The sequence below is a fragment of the Diceros bicornis genome, chromosome 35, assembly GCF_020826845.1.
Source record: "Diceros bicornis minor isolate mBicDic1 chromosome 35, mDicBic1.mat.cur, whole genome shotgun sequence".
NCBI lineage: Eukaryota > Metazoa > Chordata > Mammalia > Perissodactyla > Rhinocerotidae > Diceros > Diceros bicornis.
The window spans coordinates 17,574,095-17,588,602 of record NC_080774.1 but is presented as its reverse complement, the minus strand read 5'-3'; positions in this window follow the sequence as shown (position 1 = coordinate 17,588,602).

Below are 14,508 nucleotides of genomic sequence, written 5' to 3'. Positions count from 1 at the left end.
TCAACATTCTAATTTTAAAGCCATCAACTCGGCAACTTTTGCCCTCCATCAAGTTGAGTACAACTAGTTTGAACACTTCTAAAGTTACATATTTTTTGTTTGTTTGACAACATCAAGTTATAATGCTATTCCAGAGAATTGTGTCCCTGGTCAGAGAGTCTTCTGTGTAAACAAACCTTCTCTTTTGCATTGATGACTGTTCAAAGTTTGTGTGAAGACTGAGGAACTAATTCCTACAAATAAACCATTTGGAATCTGTCACTAAACACTTATTTTCAATCAACAGGAAACAAATGTGAGTTCATTTGCCCCATTCTCTATGTTTCACAGTTTGTGTGGAAAGGCTCTTGCCCATGGAGTAGGCAGGGCGGGGAAAAGGATATTTGAAGAAACTACCCTGATATTTGCATTTGTGGGTATTCAGTATTTCCTCCAGGCCCACGACAGGTACTTATCTTTGCCTCAAGACTGTGACGTATTGACTCCACCACTGAACTGGTGACTGAAGGACACATCTGTCTAGGCCTTGAAGGAGTTAAATGAGACATCTGCGATGCAACAGAATTGACCAGCAATTGCATCACCCTTAGGTTATGTGACTTGAAGCCACAGTTTTTCTCTGCACATTCTAGGGTCTGGAGAGCTGCCAAGACTCCGTCATTCTCCTTACCACATGCTTCTAACTTTGCTTTTGGAAAGTCTGTTTATTTTCCTCTCTCTTTACCCTGAGCTTCTCCAAGCAAAAGTAGAATAAGGTGGTTACAGGCATGGAATCTAGAGCCAAAATGCTTGAATTCAAGTTCTCACTTTGCTTCTTTCTAGCTACGTGACTTAACGTCTATCCATTTTCTGTAAAATGGATGTGATAACAGATTCTGTCTTGTAGCATTGTTGGGAGGGTTAAATGAGATGATGCTCATGCATGGTAAGTGTTTGCTAGCCTTGAAACTCACTGCTGTGCTGGCTGTATGCTTATCCTTCATCAAGAGTGTGAGGTTTGTAGTAAGGATATGCATTTGCGTCTACACCTATTGGTTTGTGTACAATGACAAAGACTAAAGATGCCATCTGTCTTATGTTTAGTGCTAGACTTGTCACAACTCCTCTAGGATTCTAGTAATTTGTAAGAGTCAATCCAAAGAGTTTGGCAGTTTCTTACAAAGCTAAACATATTCTTACCATATGATCCAGCAATCATGTTGGTTCCCTTGTCAAATATTAGTTGCCCATGAATGCATGTGTTTATTTCCAGGCTCTTGATTCTGTTCCACTGGTCTCTGTGTTTGGTTTTATGCCAGTAGCATACTGTTTTGATTACTATAGCTTTGTAATATAGTTTGAAATCAGAAAGTGTGATGCCTCCAGCTCTGTTCTTTCTTAAGATTGCTTTGGCCATTTGGGGTCTTTTGTGGTTCCATATGTATTTTAGGATTGCTTTTCTATTTCAGTGGAAAACGCCATTGGAATTTTGATAGGGATTGCATTGGTTCTATAGATGGCTTTGGGTAGTATGGATATTTTAATAATGTTAATTTTTCTGATCCATGAACACCGGGTATTTCCCACAGAAATAGAAAAAAACAATGCTAAAATTTGTATGGAACCACAAAAGACTCCAAATAGCAAAAGCGATCCTGAGAAAGAAGGACAAAGCTGGAGGCATCACATGCCCTGATTTCAAACTGTACCATGAAGCTACAGTAATCAAAACAATATAGTACTAGCATAAAAATAGACATATAGATAGACCAATGGAACAGAATTGAGAGCTATAATCTCTTCTAAAAGAGTGTAAAGCCTTGTCATAACAAATAGAACTTTGTAAGATCATAATAGGTCAAAATTAATAAAATTATGAAGGCTTTCATTGAAATCTGGGTGACCTAGTTATGTAAGAATTTTGGGGGTCCTCTGAGGGATATGGTGGGTTTTTTTTTTCTGAGAATAAGGATATATATCTCCTCTTAGTAATGTATGTCACCCTTAAAGCAGGGCCACAGTTCTTCTTTAGGTCACATGGAAACTTAAAAGGATGGAAGGTCTCTGAGACAGATAGATAATCCACTGTGCCCCCACTTTTGTGTACCACAAATCATAGAAGCCTCCACAAGTTCAGTGTGGGCTAGCATTTGAAAATGCACTCAACATCACTAGTGATCAGTAAAATGCATATCAAAACCTCAACATCTCACTCCTACACCCACCAGAATGGACACGATTTCAGGGTTAACAAAACCAATGGTTGGTGAGGATGTGGAGGAATTGGAACTCACACGTGTTGCTGTGGGAATGTACATGGTTTCAGCCACTTTGGTGAATGGTTTTCCAGTGTGTGCTGCAGTTATCTGTAATTATGACCCAGCCATCCCACTCCTGCCATATGCATCCCAGACACATGAATGAGACATGCTTATGCCCACCTGGAGGCCTATACAGAATCATTCATTACAGCATCATTCCAAGTAACCACCATGGGAAATGACACAGTGTATGTAAAATGTAGAGAGAGTAAGCTTATCGTGCCATATACTGTCAATGTTATATACTGAGACAGCAATGCAAAATAAACTTTTGCTTCTCACAGCAACATAGATGAATTCAAATAATATTCAGACATAATATTGAGCCAGGCACAAAGCAGTTCATACTGTATGTTTCCATTTGTTTAAACTTGAAAACAGAGAAATCTAAAATATGGTGATCATGGTTAGAATGGTGGGTACCTGTTGGGGGTTGCTGACTGGGAAGTAGCAAAAACAATGCTGCCAGGGTATTTCAGAAATTCTATATGTTGATTTGGATGTTGGCAATACACGTGTTTATAAGAAGCCGTCAAGCTGTACACTTAATGTCTGTGCATCATATAATATGTAAAGCAGCCATCAAATAAAAACCAAGAAATACCAAGAATATTTTTCTCACAAAGCAAACTTCTGGCCCTGGTGTCTTCCTTTGAATTCTTCCAAGTCTTTAAGATAGAAATAATGCCAATCTTGAACACACTCTTCCAGGGAAGAGATACAGAGGGAACACACCCACAGTACTTTCATCACATCAGGAGATGCTTTTTTGTTTTATTAATTGAGGTAACATTGTTTTATAACATAAATTTCAGGTGTAAATCATTGTATTTTGACATCTGTATAGACTGCATCGTGTTCACTACCAAAACTCTAGTTGCCATCTGTCACCGTACACATGTGCCCTTTTACCCCTTTGGCCCACCCCCCATCCCCTTTCCCTCTGGTAACCACCAATTTGTTCTCCATATCTCTGTGTTTGTTTATCTTCCACATAGGAGTCAAATCATACAGTAACTGTCTTTCTCCATCTGACTTATTTTGCTTACCATCATTCCCTCAAGGTCCATCCATGTTGTTGCAAATGGGAAAATTTCATCTTTTTTATGGCCAAGTAGTATTCCATTATATATACAGTCATGAACTGCATTACAACATTTTGGTCAACAATGGGCTGCATATACAATGGTGGTCCCACGAGATTAGTACCATGTAGCCTAGGTGTGTAGTAGGCTACACTATCTAGGTTTGTGTAAGTACACTCTGTGATGATCACATGATGAAATCACCTAATAACACATTTTTCAGAATGCATCCCCATTGTTAAGCAATTTATGACTGTATATACCACATCTTCTTTAGCCATTCATCCATTGACGGGCACTTAGGTTGCTTCCAAGACTTGGCTATTGTGAATAATGTTGCAATGAACATAGAGGTGCATACATCTTTTTGAATTAGTGTTTTTGTCTTCTTTGGATAAATACCCAGAAGTGGAATATACGATATTTCTATTTTTAATTTTTTGAGGAATCTCTATACTGTTTTCCATAGTGGCTGCACCAATTTACATTCCCACCAGCAGTGTACAAGTGTTCCCTTTTCTCCACATCCTCTCCAACACTTGTTATTTCTTGTCTTTTTAATAACAGTCATTCAGATCAAGAGAATCTTGATACCACTCCAGCATAGACATTACAGGAAAGGAAAATTACAGGTCAATTTTCCTGAATGTAGATGTCAAAATCTGAAACCAAACATTAGCAGTCTAAACCCAGAGATTTAGAAAGGAAAGAAACCGGGATTTCATGGCGGGAATTCCATGGGTTGATGTGGACAGGATCACTGGGTGTGTGGGTGCTGCCGAGGAGAGTGGTGAGAAGGGACAGGGCCATTGGGCTGGTGGAGTGAATGTTTGGCAACTGAGGGAAGGAGGGTCTGTTGATCCTCAGTGAGAGTCCTGGGATGGGGTCTCCAGGCTGTGGGCGTGGAGGGGTCCCTCGAAGAGGAGATGGGACTCTGTCCCCTGCCACTGCAGGATCTAGGAATGGGTGGGGGGTTTGCTGAGTAGAGACTGGATTTGGGTGAGGAAGGAATGAGCAGAAAGGGGCACACTCAGAGCCAGTGCAGCCACTGCCCACTCTCAGTCAGGCCTTAGTCCAGGCTGCTCAGACCGTTGCTCAGATCAATAGTCAATGAGACATTGAGGGTCACAGACTTAATTCATTAAACCACCAAAGCACCAGCCCAGATGGCCACTTTCCCAATTAATTCACATTAACTGCTCATCCAGGGTTGGTCAGCTGGAGGGAAGTTAATTCTTGGCAGAGCCACCATGTGACAGTTGGTTTGGAATGTCCTGAGTTCTGAGCCAGCTTGGCTGTCACGCAGACCACTGGTCACTCAGGGTAGTCAACTGGTCGTCGGGAAGGCTCAATGTGAGACAGCCGTTGGTGTGAAGATGGTGGGGGAGGACGGCCACAGTTGGACTGCTCCTGGTCCTTCAGAGGGGCTTCCTTTTGAAGAAACTTGATTGTATTTTGGGTCAGGGATTGAAACATAGAGGCAGGGGCTGGGTCAGTGTTTGGGGCCTTCTCTTGTCTCAGGTACCTCTTCCTGGGCAGCAACTGTCTCCTGCAGAAATCTTGGGGCAGGATATTTTGAGAAAGAGACTGAGGGGAGCTCTTGGTTCGTGTACAGGGCATGATCTGGAGGTCTCAGGTGTTCAGAGATCTCTGTCGTCCCAGAACCAACTACATTCCTGTCCCAGATCCATCATGCATCAGTATTGTGACTCTGGAAAAGTCTCTTAAAATCTCTAGATTTCAGTGCCGTGAACTACATAATGTGAGTTACAGCCCCTGCTCTGCCCACCTCACAGGGCTAAAGCGGGGATCACACGAGATGATAACAGATATTCTCCATGAGCTGTAAACCATCCTTCCCATGTAAAGGATGAAAAGTAACCTTCCCTCCTCCCCTGTCCTATAGCCATCCAAAGTCCCCTCTCTGGAGGGGACTTTGGTTTCAACCCTACCCAGTTTCTAGCTTATTCTTCTAGACATTTAATGATTGAAAACTTATAGAGTCCTCATACCATAATACTAAAAAGTAGCTTCTATTAAAGTTTTCATAGGGCAGTGCAGAGAACTCAGGCACAGAGGGGTTATATAACCTTCCCAGGTTCATATGGCTTCCAGTGGGATTTGAACCCAGGTCATCAGGCACCAGCCCCATGCTCTTGGTCAGTATACTGTGCTGCCTTCCTATATTGTCTCATCTAACAAAAGGTATTTGCCCATGCAATCTGCCTGTTGGATGTTTTAAGTGCACCACAAACTGCAAGATCTTCCTGAAGCCCAACTTGGATTCAGGTGGCTCCACTAGGCAGCTGGTCAATAATGGGATCAAAAGTTTGAACTGTGAATAAATTGTTACTAATTTCCCTAGGGTCTTCCACCAGCAACATGTCAACAGCTCTCTTTATTGTGAATGCATTTCCCAGGATCTTACATGATGGATACAAAAAGAAAATTTGTTCCTCATTTACAAAGATATTCATCTCGCCCCCAGCAGTGGGTCAGAAAAATGGACATCCTGCCACACCCAAAGGTGCACCCTACAAACAAGTCAATTGAAGGTACTTTGGAAATTAAATCATTAAGTAGATTTCAAGAATAATGATTGAAATTTATTCGGTGTACCACAGGTAAGAGAAAACTCTAAAAATGCCGAGCCATATTCCTTTTTTTTCCATGTGTGAAAATTTTAATTTACTAAGTCAATCAGTAGTGCTATGACCATAGAAGTAAAGATGCATATACAACTCAGCTTTGGTTTACATTTAATAATAAACAATGTCTCAAGCTAACATTTGGGTATTAGCTGATTGCTGAGCGGAAATAGTTCTCTCCCTGAAACAAGATTGCCAGATGATGATAATGATGATTATGTTTTACTGAGGAAGATTCACCCTGAGCTAACATCTGTGCCAGTCTTTCTCTATTTTGTATGTGAGCTGCTGTCACAGCACGGCCACTGATAGACAAGTGGTATATGTGTGCACCAGGGAACCAAACGTGGGCCACCGAAGCAGAGCATGCCAAACTTAACCACTGGGCCACTGGGGCTGGCCCCAGATTATTTTTTAAAGATTTTATTTATTTATTTTTTCCCTCCAAAGCCCCAGTAGATTGTTGTATGTCATGGCTGCACGTCCTTCCAGTTGCTGCACGTGGGCCGCGGCCTCAGCTTGGCCGGAGAAGGGGTGCGTCGGTGCGCGCCCGGGATCCGAACCCGGGACGCCAGCAGCGGAGTGCGCGCACTTAACTGCCAAGCCACAGGGCCGGCCCAAGATTATTTTTTAATTAATAGACTTTAGTATTTAAAACAGTTTCAGATTAACATAAAAATAGAGGAGATAAATAGTTCTCATGTACTCCCTCCTCTCCTCTCCCGCCCACCCAGTATCCCCTATTATTAACATTTTACATTAGTGTGGTACTTTTGTTACTACTAATGAACCAATACTGATATATTATTAATGACTAAAGTCCATAGTTTACATTAAGGTTCACTCTGTGTGTTATACATTTCTATGGTTTTTGATAAATATATAATGTCTTGTATTCACCATTACAGTGTCATATAAAACAGTGTCACTGCCCTAACAATACTTGTACCTCACCTATTAATCCCTCTCCCCTTTCCCTGGAATGGCTGGCAACCACTGATCTTTTTACTGTCTCTATATTTTTGCCTTTTCCAGAATGTGATATATTTGGAATCACAGAGCACGTACCTTTTTCAGACTGACTTCTTTCTCTTAGCTATATATTTAAAGATTTTTCATGGCTTGATAGCTCTTTTTTTAAAAAAAAAAATAATCACTGGATATTAATCCATTGTGTGGTTGTACCAAAGTTTACAAAATTTTTTTAGTCCTATTCATCCATTGAAGGACATCTTGGCTGCTTCCAGTTTTTGGCAACTATCAATAAAGCTGCTGTAAAATTGCTGGGGGAGGTTTTTGTATGAACACAATTTTTCAACTCAACCGGATAAATACCCAGGAGCATGATTGCTGGTATGGTAAAACTACGTTTTGCTTTGTAAGAATTTGGTGGAATTCACCAGTGAAACTATTTGGGCCCAGTGCTTTCTTTTTTGGGGAGATTAGTAATAACTGATTCAATTTCTTTAGTAGATATAGTCCTAGTCAGATTATCTATCTCCTAGTGTGCATTCTGGTAGCTTGTGTCTTTCAAGGAATGGTTAAAGTCATCTAAGTTATCAAATTTGTGGGTATAGAATTGTTCAAAATAGTCCTCTATTCACCTTTTAGTGTCCATGGAATCAGTAGTGATGACCGCTCTTTCATTTCTGATGTTAGTAATTTATGTCTTCTCTCTTTTTCTCTTTTTTTCATGTTAGCTTGGCTAGAGGTTCATCACTTTATTATTCCTTACAAAGAACCAGCTTTGATTTCCTTGATTTTCTCTTTTGATTTTTTGTTTTCAATTTTAGTGATTTCTGTAATAATTTTTATTATTTCTTTTCTCCCGCTTACTTTATATTACATTACTCTTCTTTGTCTAGTTTTCTAAGGTGGAAGCTTAAATTATTGATTTTATATCTTTCTTACTTTCTAATATGCTGAATTCAATGCTATGAATTTCCCTCTAAGGACAGATTTCCCACACAATTGACAAATTATATTTCCATTTCATTTGGTTCAAAATACTTTATAAATTTCTCTTGAGACTCCCTTTTTGACCCTTGTATTACTTAAAAGGGTATTATTTAATCTACAAGTATTTTGGGATTCTCCTACAATATTGTTGTTGTGATCTCTAGCTTAATTCCATAGTAGTCTGAGAATATGTTTTGTATGAAGTCTATTCTTTTAACTTTGTTGAGGTGTGTTTTATGGTCCACAGTGTCACCAATATCTTGATGAATGTTCCACATGACATTAAGAAGAATATAAAATAAGCTGTTGTTCGATGAGGTATTCAATAAATGTCAATTAGATCCATTTGGTCAATGCCGCTGTTCAGTTCAACTATTTCCTTACTGATCTTCTGCTGCTGGTTCTGTCAATTACTAATAGAGTAGCGTTGAAATCTCCAACTATAATAGTGGGTTCATCTATCTGTCCTTGTAATCTGTTTTTGCCTCTTGTATTTTGATGCTTTGTTGTTAGGTGCATACATGTTAAATATTATTACATTTTCTTGGAGAACTAACCCCTGTAGTATTATGTAATGCCCTTATTTATCCTTGATAATTTTCCTTGTTCTGAAATCTGCTTTGTCTGAGATTAATATAGTGAATCCAGCTTTCTTCTCGTAAATATTAGCATGGTATACTTTTCTCCATTTCTTTACTTTTAACCTATTTCTGTCTTTATATTTAAAGTAGGTTTCTTATAGACAACATATAATTGGTTCTTGTTTTTCTTTTTATCAACTTTGCCAGTCTCTGTCTATTAATTGTATATTAAGACTACTCACATTTAAATTATTATCTATATTGTTGGATTAATATCTACCATGTGTGCTTCTGTTTTCTACTTATTACAATTGATCTATATTTCTTTTCTATCTTCCCCTCTTTTATTGCCTTCTCTTGTATTAATTGAGCATATCATATGACTTCATGTTCTCTCCTCACTGAGCTATCAATTATATTTTTTAAGCTAATACTAACACTCTTTCATTTCAGCTTAAGGAAGTCCCTTTAACATTTCTTATAAAGTTAGTCTAGTGGTGATGAACTCCTTTAGCTTTTGCTTGTCTGGAAAACTCTTTATCTCTTCTTCATTTCTGAAGGAAAACTTTGCTGGGTAGACTATTCTTGGTTGGTAGTTTTTTTTTCCCCAACACTTTGATTTTATTTATTTATTTTTTTCCCCCAAAGCCCCTGTAGATAGTTGTATGTCATAGCTGCACGTTCTTCTAGTTGCTGTATGTGGGACGCGGCCTCACTATGGCCGGAGAAGCAGTGAGTCGGTACGCGCCCAGGATCCAAAGCCAGGCCGCCAGCAGCAGAGCGCGCACACTTAACCGCTAAGCCATGGGGCCGGCCCTTCTCCAACACTTTGAATATATCATGCCACTCCCTTCTGGCCTGCAAAGTTTCTGCTGAAAAATCTAATAGTCTTATGGGGGTTCCCTTGTATGCAACAAGTTGTTTTTCTCTTGCTGCTTTTAAGATTCTCTTCTTATCTTTAACTTTTGACACTTTAATTATAATGTGTCTTGCTGTGGATTTCTTTGGGTTCATCCCTTTTGGACCTCTCTGGGCTTCCTGCATCTGGATGTCTGTTTCCTTCCCCAGATCAGCAAAGTTTTCAGCCATTATTTCTTCAAATAAGTTTTCTGCCCCTTTCTTTCTCTCTTCTCCTCTGAGACCCCTATAATGCAAATACTGGTCTGCCTGATGTTGTCCCATAAGTTCCTTAAGCTATCTTCACTCTTTTCCATTCTTTTTTTCTTTTTGCTGCTCTGATTGGATGGGTTCCACTACCCTGTCTTAGAGTTCATGGATCTTTTCTTCTGCTTCATCTAGTCTGCTGTTGAACCCATCTATTTTATTTTTCAGTTCAGTTATTGTATTTTTCAGCTCTGTGATTTCTAATGGCACTTTCTTATATTTTCTATCTTTATAGAAATTCTCACTTTATTCATGAATTGTTCTCCTGATTTTTTTTTGTTTTGTTTTGGTGAGGAAGATTGTCCCTGAGATAACACCTGTGCCAATCTTCCTCCACTTTGTACACGGGATGACACCACAGCATGGCCTGATAAGCAGTGTGTAGGTCCACACCCAGGATCTGAACCCACAAACCCTGGGCTGCCAAAGCAGAGCACACCAGCTTAACCACTATGCCACTGGGCTGGCCCCCATCTTGACTTCTTGATGTGATCTCACTTATCTTCATTTCATTAAGGTCTTTTCTGAAGTTTTATCTTGTTCTTTCATTTGGAACATATTCCTCTGTATCTTCATTTTCCTTCTCTCTGTGTTGGTTTCTATACATTAGATAAAAACAGCCACCTCTCCCAGTCTCGAAGGAGTGGCCTCATGTAGGAGATGAAACTTATTGTTCAACTCTGCCCTAGCTCTTTGTTGTCTCTCAAATCTTTGTGATTATCCAAGCAGCCCACTTTTTTCTTAGTGGCTCCCAGTAGTTGAGGGTGTACCAAGACCTGTCAGTGTCCAAAATTGAGGGTCTCAGTCGGCACCTACGTTCAGGCTGATTGGAAGGCTGATTGGAAGCCAGACCCTCAGGCAGCAGCTTTTAAAGTATGCAACTAGACCTCTTCCAGGGGAAGACTAGGAGATGGGCATTTCTGTCTGCTTCCTTTGCACTGAGCCCTGGGGTGATAGCCAGGTAAGAATTGTTTCTTTGCAGGGGCCAGCCCAGTGGCACAAGCGGTTAAGTGCGCATGGTCTGCTGCAGTGGTCCGGGGCTCACCAGTTCAGATCCCGGGCGCACACCGATGCACTGCTTGGCAAGCCATGCTGTGGCAGCATCCCATATAAAGTGGAGGAAGATGGGCATGGATGTTAGCCCAGGGCCAGTCTTCCTCAGCAAAAAAAAAAAAAAAAAAAGAGGAGGATTGGCGGATGTTAGCACAGGGCTGATCTCCTCCCCCCCGCCCCCCAAAAAAGAATTGTTTCTTTGCAGACTCACCAAGAAAAAAAGACAGAAGGCTCAAAATAAATAAAATTAGATACGAAAAAGGAGAAATTACAACAGATACCACAGAAATACAAAAGATTATAAGAGAATACTATGAAAAACTATATGCCAACAAATTGGACAATCTAGAAGAAACAGATAAATTCCTAGACTCATACAACCTCCCAAAACTGAATCAAGAAGAAATAGAGAACCTGAGTAGACCAATCACAAGTAAAGAGATTGAAACAGTAATAAAAAACCTCCCCAAAAATAAAAGTCCAGGACCAGATGGCTTCTCTGGAGAATTTTACCAAACATTCAAAGAAGACTTAATACCTATCCTTCTCAAACTATTCCAAAAAATAGAGGAAGATGGAACACTTCCCAACACATTCTACGAGGCCAACATCACCCTGATACCAAAGCCAGGCAAAGACAATACTAAGAAGGAAAACTACAGACCAATATCCCTGATGAACATAGATGCAAAAATCCTCAACAAAATATTGGCAAACTGAATACAGCAATACATTAAAAAGATCATACACCATGATCAAGTGGGATTTATACCAGGGACACAGGGATGGTTCAACATCCACAAATCAATGTGATACACCACATTAACAAAATGAGGAATAAAAACCATATGATCATCTCAATAGATGCAGAGAAGGCTTTTGACAAGATCCAACACATCCATTTATGATAAAAACTCTCAACAAAATGGGTATAGAAGGAAAGTACCTTAACATAATAAAGGCCATATATGACAAACCCACAGCCAACATCATATTCAATGGGGAAAAACTGAAAGCCATCTGTCTGAAAACAGAGACAAGACAAGGGTGCCCACTCACCACTCTTATTCAACACAGTACTGGAGGTTCTGGCCAAAGCAATTAGGCAAGAAAAAGGAATAAAAGGAATCCAAATAGGCAACGAAGAAGTGAAACTCTTGCTGTTTGCAGATGACATGATCTTATATATAGAAAACCCTAAAGAATCCATTGGAAAACTATTAGAAATAATTAACAACTACATCCAAGTGGCAGGGTACAAAATCAACTTACAGAAATCAGTTGCATTTCTATATACTAACAACGAACTAACAGAAAGAGAACTCAAGAAGACAATCCCATTTACAATTGCAACAAAAAGAATAAAATATCTAGGAGTAAATTTAACCAAGGAAGTGAAAGACCTATACAATGAAAACTATAAGACATTATTGAGTGAAATCAATGATGACATAAAGAAATGGAAAAATATTCCATGCACTTGGATTGGAAGAATAAACATAGTTAAAATGTCCATACTACCTAAAGCAATCTACAGATTCAATGCAATCCCAATCAGAATCCCAAGGACATTATTCACAGAAATAGAGCAAAGAATACTAAAATTCATATGGGGCAACAAAGGACCCCGTATAGCTAAAGCAATCCTGAAAAAGAAGAACAAGGCTAGAGGCATCACAATCCCTGACCTCAAAACATACTACAAAGCGATAGTAATTAAAACAGCGTGGTACTGGTACAAAAACAGATACACAGATCAATGGAACAGAATTGAAAGTCCTGAAATAAAATCTCATATCTATGGGCAGCTAATCTTTGACAAAGGAGCTAAGGATATACAATGGAGAAAGGAAAGTCTCTTCAATAAATGGTGTTGGGAAAACTGGACAACCATTTGCAAAAGAATGAAAGTAGACCATCTTCTTTCACCATACACAAAAATTAACTCAAAATGGATCAAAGACCTGAAGGTGAGACCTGAAACTGTAAAACTCATAGAAGAAAATATAGGTAGTACACTACTCATCATTGGCCATAAAGGGATCTTTTTGAATTCCATGTCTACTCAGACAAGGGAAACAAAAGAAAAAAGAAACAAGTGGGACTTCATCAGATTAAAGAGCTTCTACAAGGCAAATGAAACCAGGATCAAAATGAATAGGGAACCCACCAGCTGGGAAACAATATTTGCAAACCATATATCTGACAAGGGATTAATCTCCATAATATATAAAGAACTCACACAACTGAATAAAAAAAAAAAAAGAACAACAGAATCAAAAAATGGGCAGAGGAAATGAACAGACACTTCTCCAAAGAAGATATACAGATGGCCAACAGGCACATGAAAAGATGCTCAACATTAGTAATCATCAGGGAAATGCAAATCAAAACCACACTAAGATATCAGCTTCCACCTGTTAGAATGACTATAATCACCAAGACAAAAAGCAACAAATGCTGGAGAGGCTGTGGAGAAATGAGAACCCTAATCTGCTGCTGATGGGAAGGCAAACTGGTGCAGCCTCTATGGAAAACAGTATGGAGATTCCTCAAAAAAGTAAAAATAGAAATACCTTATGATCCAGCTATCCCACTACTGGGTATCTACCCAACGAACCTGAAATCAACAATCCAAAGAGGCTTATGCAGCCCTATATTCATCGCAGCATTAGTCACTATAGCCAAGACATGGAAGCAACCCAAGTGTCCCTCGACTGATGATTGGATAAAGAAGATGTGGTATATATATACCATGGAATACTACTCAGCCATAAAAAAAGACAAAATCGTCCCATTTGCAACAACATGGATGGACCTGGAGGGTATTATGTTAAGTGAAATAAGCCAGAAAGAGAAAGACAAACAGTGCATGATTTCACTCACCTGCGGAAGATAAACCAACACATGCACAGATAGAACTGTTTGGAGGCTAGGGGGGTGGGGGTGGGCACAAGGGGTGGAGGGATGCACTTATATGGTGACTGATAAACAATAATGTATAACAAAAATTTCACAATAAAAAAAGTGACATAAAAAAAAGAATTGTTTCTTTGCTTGCTACTGTCCTATTGATCCTGTGAACACAGCCCCATGGCCACAGAGCCAGGCTTTCAAAGGATGTGTCCTCTGGGCAGCAGCCACAAAAGCCAGGGTGCCAGACATGTGCACAAACTCCTTCCTGAGAGATACTAGTGACCTGGAGTGAGGCAGAGGAAGAACACGAAGACAGTGTCTATGCCACCGCCCTTGAGGTCTCTGGAGAGGATTACAGCAGGTCCCTAGATGTGTGTTAAACTAGATGCCTGCCCTTCAGGTCAAAGCTTTAAGATAAACAAATAGGCCTCTTTCATAGGAAGACTAGACACATTTCAGTTGGCTGCCTCGGTGCTGTGCCCTAGGATATAACCAGGTGAGTCTGCGTGAGCCCTTTAAGAACTGTTTCTCAGTTTGCTATGGCCTCATGGGTCTCGTGGATGCAACCCTTGTTGGTTTTCAAAGCTAGATGTTTGGGGGCTCTTCTGTCAGGCACAGGCCTGAAAAGTTGGGGTGCCAGATGTGGAGTTCAAGCCCTTTGCTCCTCAGGGAGAAGCTCAGGATTGTGAGTTCCCGACCACAGTTCGCCACACTGAGGGTGGGGTTTACAGCAAGATTGTGTCTTAGCCTCTCCTACCTGTGTCAATGTGGGTTTTTTCTGATTCGCCTGATGTGTGGAAAT